Source organism: Nannospalax galili, unplaced genomic scaffold (genome assembly GCF_000622305.1).
Source record: "Nannospalax galili isolate Female #2095 unplaced genomic scaffold, S.galili_v1.0 scaffold918, whole genome shotgun sequence".
Classification (NCBI taxonomy): domain Eukaryota; kingdom Metazoa; phylum Chordata; class Mammalia; order Rodentia; family Spalacidae; genus Nannospalax; species Nannospalax galili.
In genome coordinates this window covers 2,587,745-2,595,906 of record NW_008343216.1, presented here as the reverse complement: position 1 = coordinate 2,595,906, position 8,162 = coordinate 2,587,745, and positions in this window count along the sequence as shown.

Here is an 8,162-nt window from a genome sequence, read left to right as displayed (position 1 = left end):
TATATAGGCAGCAATTGTGTATGGGACTATTTCCCTGTTTTCTTTCCCCAATTGCTTGCTATTGGTATGTAGAAAGGCTACTGATGTTTGTAGATTGATTTTATAACCTGACACTATAGTGAAAGTGTCAATCAGTTTTAGAGTTTTCTGGTCGAAATTTTGTGATCTCTTAGGTATAGTATCATATCATGTGCAAAAAGTGATAGTTTGACCTCTTCTTTTCCAATTAGTACTCCCTTAATTTCCTTCTCCTGTCTTATGTTGAAAAATGGAGATAGTGGACATCCTTGTCTGGTTCCTGATTTTAATGGGAATGCTTTCAATTTTTCTCCATTTAGAATGATATTGGCTGTGGGTTTGTTATATATAGCTTTAATTATATGTTGAGGTATGTTCCCTCCAGTCCAAATTCCCTCTGGGACTTTGAACATAAATGCCTGCTGAATTTTGTCAAAACCCTTTTCTGTATCTATTGAAATGATAATGTGGTTTTTGTCTTTGAGTCCATTTATATGGTTAATGACATTTATTGACTTGCATATATTGAACCATCCCTGTATCTCTGGGATAAAGCCTACTTGATTGTGGTGAATGGTCTTTTTGATGTGTGCCTGTATGCAGTTTGCAAGCATTTTGTTGAGAATTTTTTCATCTATGCTCATTAAGGATATAGTCTATAGTTTTCTTTTTTGGTTGTGTCTTTACCTGGTTTGAGTATTAGAGTGAAGCTGGCTTCATAGAAGGAATTTTGGAGTTCTCCCTCTGTTTCTATCATTTTGAATAATTTAAGTAGTATTGGTTGGAGGTCTTCTTTAAGTGCCTGGTAAAATTCTGCTGTAAATCCATCTGGGCCTGGGATTTTTTAGTTTGGAGGCTTTGTATTACTGTTTCAATTTCCTTATACATTATGGGTGTGTTTACATTGTTGATCTCCTCTTGGTTTAACTTTGGTGGTTCCCATGATTTCCGGTATCCATCCATTTCTTTTAGATTTTCAGATTTAGTAGTGTATAGGTTTTTAAAATATTCCCTTATAATGGTCTGGATCTTTTGGGTATCTGTTGTGATGTTTCCTTTTTCACCTCCGATTTTGTTGATTTTGATTTTCTCTTTCTTTCTTTTGGTTAATTGGACTAAGGGTCTGTCTATCTTGTTTAGCTTTTCAAAGAACCAGCTCTTAGATGCATTAATTCTTTGTATTGTTTGCTTTTTTTCTATTTCATTAATTTCTGCTCTGATTTTTATTATTTTTTCTCTTCTGCTGGGTTTGGGTTTCATTTGTTCTTGTCTTTCCAAGGTCTTGAGTTGCAGTGTTATGCCATTTATTTGGGCTCTTTCTAATTTTTAAATATAGGCACTTAGAGCTATAAACTTCCCTCTTAGGACTGCTTTTAATGTGTCTCAGAGGTTGTGTTGTGTTGTATTGTCCTTTTCATTGAATTCCAGGAATTCTTTCATTTCTTTCTTAATTTCTCCTTTTACCCACTCATTGTTTAAGAGTGTGTTGTTCAATTGCCACAGGTTCGTGTGGTGACTAGGGCTTTGTCCAGTGTTGATTTTGAGCTTTATTGCATTGTGGTCTGATAGAATGCATAGACATTTTTGCTGGGTAAAGTATTCTGGGTTGGCATCTATTGTCATGTAGAACTGGAAATACCTTGGTCCAGGCTCTTCTGGCTTTCGTAGTTTGCACTGATAAATCAGCTATAATTCTGATGGGCTTTCTTTTGTATGAGACTTTTTGTTTGTTTGTTTTTATTGCTTTCAGTGTTCTCTCTTTGTTCTGCACATTTAGTGTTTTTACTGTGATATGCCGTGGGGAGTTTCTTTTCTGATCCTGTCTATTTGGTGTTCTATGTGCTTCCTGTGTTTATATGGTGATGTCTTTCCTTAATTTCAGGACATTCTCTTCTACAATCCTTTTTAAGATCTGGTCAACACCATTAACCTGAAAATTTTCTCCTTCCTCTATTCCTATGATCCATAGATTTGGTCTTTTCATGGTGTCCCATATCTCTTGCATATTCTATTCCTGTGTTTGTTTTTTTTCAATTTTCCATAATCTTTGCTTGAGTGGTCCAATTCTTCAACTTTATCCTCCAGTGTTGATATTCTGTGTTCAATTTCATTCATTCTAGTGGTGAGGCTTTCCCCTGTTGTTTCAAGTTGGCTTATTGAGTTTTTCACTTCTTTCTTCATTTTTGCCTGATTTTTCTTCAATGTTTGTATATCTTTTGTGAATTCATTCAGAAGTTTATCCCTATCTTCTTTTGGCACTTTGATTTGTTTGCTTGTGTGTTCTTTAAATTCGTTGAATTCCTTAGTCATGTTTATGATGGTTCTTTTAAATTCAGTGTCCTGGGTTATCTCTAGGGGGTTCTCCTTGTAGAACTTTTCTACAGGATTGGTGGAATTTGGTGGGGACATAGTGTTTTGGCTTTCCATTTTTTTATTCTTTCATTGTGATTTTTGCATGTGAATTTCTTTTGTTGTTCAGGATTCTGATATGTGAATTAAGTTGAAGTATGCTTCTGTTTGTATTATTGGGGTGCCTAGGTTCTTTCTCTATTGGTTATGTAAAGCTGGTTGGTACAGGTTTCAGGTCTCTCAGGTTTAATTTGGAGGGAACTGATGGCTTCAGATCAGCTATTTAGGAGTACCCTCAGAAGCTTAATTCAGGTTCCAGTCAGGTACACTCAGGCTTCCTTCACCACGTGGTAGCAGGATTGGGGGCTCTCAGGCAGTCCCCTGCATGCTCAGGCCCTCTGCCAGAGGGAGGCCAGAGGGAGGCCAGAGGGAGGCCAGAACTTGACAGTCTCTGGTGGTCTGCTGAGATCAGAGCTGCTATACCAATGGAGGTCCAAACCACCCTCTCAGGCTGTCTGCTAGGATCTCATAACAGCATCATTTTTAAGATTAAAATTCTAGGGGCTGGAAAGATGGTTCAGTAGTTAAGAGCACTGGCTGCTTTTGCAGAAGATCTTGTTTCGGTTCCCAGTACCCAGATGGCAGCTAATAACTGTCCATAACTCCAGTTCCAGGGAATCTGACACCTTCTTCTGACCTCTGCAGGCATTGCATAACACATGTGCACTTACATTATGAAAATACACTCATACACATAAAATAAACATAATAAATAAAATATAAAAAATAGAAAGCATCTTTGGGTTATTATGTGCAATATCCGAGCCGAGAATGCAGCCCATAACCAGGCTAACTTTGAGACTGGGCATGGTGGTGGCGCACACCTTTAGTCCCAGCACTTGGGAGGCAGAGGCAGGCAGATCTTTGTGAGGTCGAGGCCAGCCTGGGTCACATAGTGAATTTCAGGACAGCTGGGGCTCCAAGGAGAGGCAATACACTCATACACATAAAATAATAATAATAAAATATTTTTTAAAAAGCTTAAAATTCTGTAATTATATATTTGAAATAAGCATCATGCAATGTTAGTCATGCATGAAACATATAGAAGTATATGTCATTTAGTTTTTTACAATAATTTATTTTGAAATTGTTGTGAAGTGAACCTAAATGTATTTGAATGGTATCTGAATTTGCACTGATGATCAATGGAAATGCTAACTTAAAAACATATTTGAAATCAATTTTGCTTTATGTTTTAAGACTTGAATATTGTCCCTTGTGGCCTGATATTTGCAATTCTGAAAGCAAAAGAAATGATTCTGGGAAATTAACTTAAAAATTATTCATTTATTTAGTTAGAGTTTTTTAAAAATACAGGGTCTCCTGTAGCCTTAGCCAGCCTGGAACTTGCTGTATAGATCAAGCTGGCCTCCATCTCAGAGAGATCCACCTGCTTCGGCCTCCCAGAGTGCTGGGATTAAAGGCATGTAGTACCATGCCTGGAAAATCAGACAAAAAACAAGAACAGAAAAGCTTCACCAACAAACTTATCAGAGTAGTGTTTAAAACTAAAATATACTAAAAACAAAAAAGGTAGTTAAGAAAACATAGTTGTAATGTTTTGAATGGCAGTGTCTCCCATAGGCTCCAAGTATTTGGACATTTTGTCCCCAACTGGTGGCATTACAAGGTCTTACAAGGTATGGCTATGCTGGAGGAAGCACATGGGGATGGGGTCATTGTGGACTTCGAGAGTTCTTAAGCCTTGCCAGATCTCTAGTCACTCGGCTTCCCATGCCTACTTGAAGTTGTGAGAGCTTAGCTTCTGCTCCTGCTCCAGCCACCTCTGCTGACATGCCTCCTTGCCATGATGGGCTTTTGCCCCTTTAGAGCTGTAAGCTAAATAAACTCTTCCTTTTATAAGTTATTTTGGTCACAAAACACAGTGTTTCTGTCACAGCAACAGAAAAGTGACTAATACAATAATGTATCTGTTCAAAAGAATGTTGCACTTCCACTTAAATTTTATATAGTAACATGGTGAGATATTGACATTGTAAGATTAAAACAGCTAGATCTAACACTAAGCTACAGTAAGAACTCAAACATGATAACAAAATATGTTGAAACTGGAAGAAAATTAATCATATTACTAATGGCAACTGTTGCTACATGTTAATTTCTAAAATGCTTGCTTACTTTTGTTCATTCTATGTACACTACTTTCACGATAGGAAATTGACCAACTGAAAACTATTATTTCAGTATTAGGACTTGCTTGAGGTTTTAGAGGCATGTCCAGTAGTTACACCTACTGATAGACATACTTCTCCCATTGAGGAATGGTGTTTAGCAATAACCTCTCATTCTCTTCCTATTTTGACAGTTTATTCTAAGTTATAACAGCATTTCCTTGTATTGCTAACTCTTGGTTTTGTGAAGTGTCTTCCCCTTCCTGAAAATGACACAGGCCATTATCTTAAATAACACTAAGTCTTTGAAGAGAGCCATTAAAATGCAACTTCAAACCATTTTAGTGACTTGTGAAAACAGTAGTTGGAGAACGGAAAATTGCTGACAACTTACTGTGTGGTTCCTAACAAGAGTCCTCTCTGTGTCTGCCAATAAATGTTTAAAGGCAATGTTTCCACCTGATGGAGAAGTAACAGTTTTCACTGCATAGGTCAGTCAGTGACAGTATGTGTCAGTTGTTGGTTTTTTCCTATTTCTTACATTTATCATTCAATTTTGGCTTTCCTTTAGATGTTTTTTATTTGTAAGGCAGAAATCTATGTTTTTAACTCTTTGCTCTTGTTTCACTATTTGGTTTCAAGTGGCATAGCTCTTATTTCATCCTTAAATATCTAATTACATCCCTTAGAAAAAGTTAGTATCTGTCCTTCCAGAAGTCTTAGTGTTTTGAGTACATTTACTACAAATATCCGACTTGGCAGGGAATCATTTTGAAGGATTATTTCTTTTTTAAAAAATACTTTATTATTTTTATTTTATGTGTATGAGTGTTATGCCTGCATGTAGGTAAGTGCACCTGTGTCATGCAATGCCTGCAGAGGACAGAAAAGGCTGTTGGAAATGGAGTTACAGACAGTTGTTAGCTGCCATGAAGTTGCTGGGAATCAAACCCGGGTCTTCTGCAAGAACAGTCAATGTTCTTAACCACTGAGCCGTCTCTCCAGCCCCAAGAAGGATTATTTCTAAAGGACATAAGTTTGTTCCTTAAAAGTGGAGCCAGTAAATCACAAATAGACATTCCCTCTTCCAGTCATTTAGAGCACCAAGTCCAAGGAGCAAAGAAAACACTCTATCTTCAGAAGTCTTTTGATTAATAATAAAAAAAAATAATGACAAATTATAAATGAATGATTATTTGTATTTGTTCACTAAGTTTCCAGGTTAGTTATTTATATTTTTAAACCTGTTATATTGATATCATGCTGTTAAAACAAAACATACTTAAATCTAGCCTCTCTGGAATTGTTGATTTTGTTACTAGTGAATTGAACTGGAATATTATCAAGTCATCATTTTGATATGATGACTCTCAAAAGTACAGAGAGAAGACTTGGATCTGAAGCAACATGTCAATTAACCCGTTCTCCTTAGAATGTGCTGGGTGTCCCATACTTGACAGGCTTAGCCATTGCTTAATGTCTTTCTTCTGACATTAATTGCTTGCTAGTAGGTAATACCAGTACAAGTAGGAAGATAAAAATGTATACTACTGTTCGAGGCTATGAAAAAACACCACCATCCAATTTTGAAACAGTCTCATGTTAAAGGAACTTGTTTTTTTTTTTGTTGTTGTTGTTTTGTTTTGTTCTTTGGTTTTTTTTTTTGGAAAAAAAAATGTCACCAGGTACCAGCATGACTTGTGAATGAACTGATGGGAAAGGCAGGCTTGTCAGGATGCCTAGAATGCAAACACAGTAAGAGAAACTTCGGTGGCAGAAACAACACTATGAACTATTACAATATTTTCCAAGTAAAAAGAATTTATACAGAAAAAAGGACTTTCTGCAAGGAAAAAGATGAAGTTAGTGAACAAACGTCTCCACAAGTCTGACTCACAGGGAACATGGCCCCCTAATAAGATCATTGTTTGAAGTTATCCATAACAATTGGTCAGTGAAAGATTAAAAGGATATAATTCTTCAAACATGAGAAGTATTACTTAGATACTATTTTACAGATTCTTACAAAAGAATAAGAACACAAAGGAAATACATCTAGATTCTTTGTCTGTGGCTGTGGAATGAATATAGTAGACCTAGTGCAAACATTACAACTCTAGCTGTAGTGGTATGTAGTGCCACAACACAGCAATGTCTGAATGATCACAGCCTGGTTATCAGCATCCATTTTAATGAAGAGTGGGACCCGAACTGGTCTGGGGACCTATGCCTTCAGCTTCCTCCTGGAACTATGCTCTAACCAAGGCCTTCCTCTTTGTTTATTGAAACTACTGACCTACAACAGCACATACAAGCATAAACAGGTGTTATCAGTCTAATCTCACCTATTGCCCACAACACAAATTTGTTGCAGCCAATGAATATCTGCTGCTTACAGTGCTTGATTGATATCCACAACATATACACACATACATGCATTATTTTTGATCAAGGGCAATGAAGGGTCATGAGGGATTAAGGACCAAGGTATAGTAAGCTTGTTTTACATTTACAAACCAGCTGAGATAGCATCCAATAAGTCATCCCCACATTTCCCCCTTCTTTGTTTTGTAAAAGAAGAAGCATGTTCATATTTGTACAAGTCATTCCCATATTTAAAAAGCAGAAATTTTCTAATCTATGAAATAAAAAATAATAGTCTTCATCATAGGGTTGTTTGGGGATTAAATTTAATATTTTGCTATATTAGCACAGGAATAAAACCTTTAAAAGTGGCTGAATAATGAGAAATTACTTTTCATTTCATTAGCGAAAATGTCTAGGGAATAAAAGAATTTTGAGAAGTGAAAAAAATAGTATACAGACATACTGACTACTGTGATATGAAGTGATACTTTGCAGTGAATAGTCAAAGAATATTGCAGATATGGAAGAGAAAATAAAAATTATGATACTCAAAATGAACAAGTGGGATAAAGTGTTAAAGGTGGTGAGATGAGAAAGTCAACCTTAATTTGCTGAAAAAAACCCATAAAAAGGATGCTGTGTAAGACTAAGTAATCATTAGTATAGACCTCAGTTGGAAGAAAAAGATGAGCAATAATGATAGGGCTTGTTAGGAATGGAGGAAAGATATAGTCTTTTAGAAAATGTTGTATTTATTTTTTTTATGTGGTTGAGTGCAATGTCTGCATGTAGGTAGGGGCAGTTGTGCTGTGAAATGCCTGGGGAGGTCAGAAGAGGGTATTAGGTCTTCTGGAACTGGAGTTATGGACAGTTGTTAGCCACCATGTGTGTGCTGGGAACTAATCAAACCGGGGTCTTCTGCAAGAGCAGCCAGTGCTCTTAACTGCTGTCATCTCTCCAGCCCCAAGTTTATGGTCTTTAGTGTGATGAATTCAAGGGAATACAAAATGTGTGCTTGAAAATATTCATTGTATTCAAGATTCATATTTGATTTTCATTGCTTGAGTCATTTCCTAGTCCTCATGATAAGATAAATAAATGCTCTTGTATAATGAGAGATTGAATGCTTTAAGTTGGGTCCCCCAGCAAGACACTGTAAAATAAGGTTTCAAGTTCAAGTTATTTTGGAACAGCCATTCCAGTAAGTCTCATCAGATTAAAAAAAAACAAAAA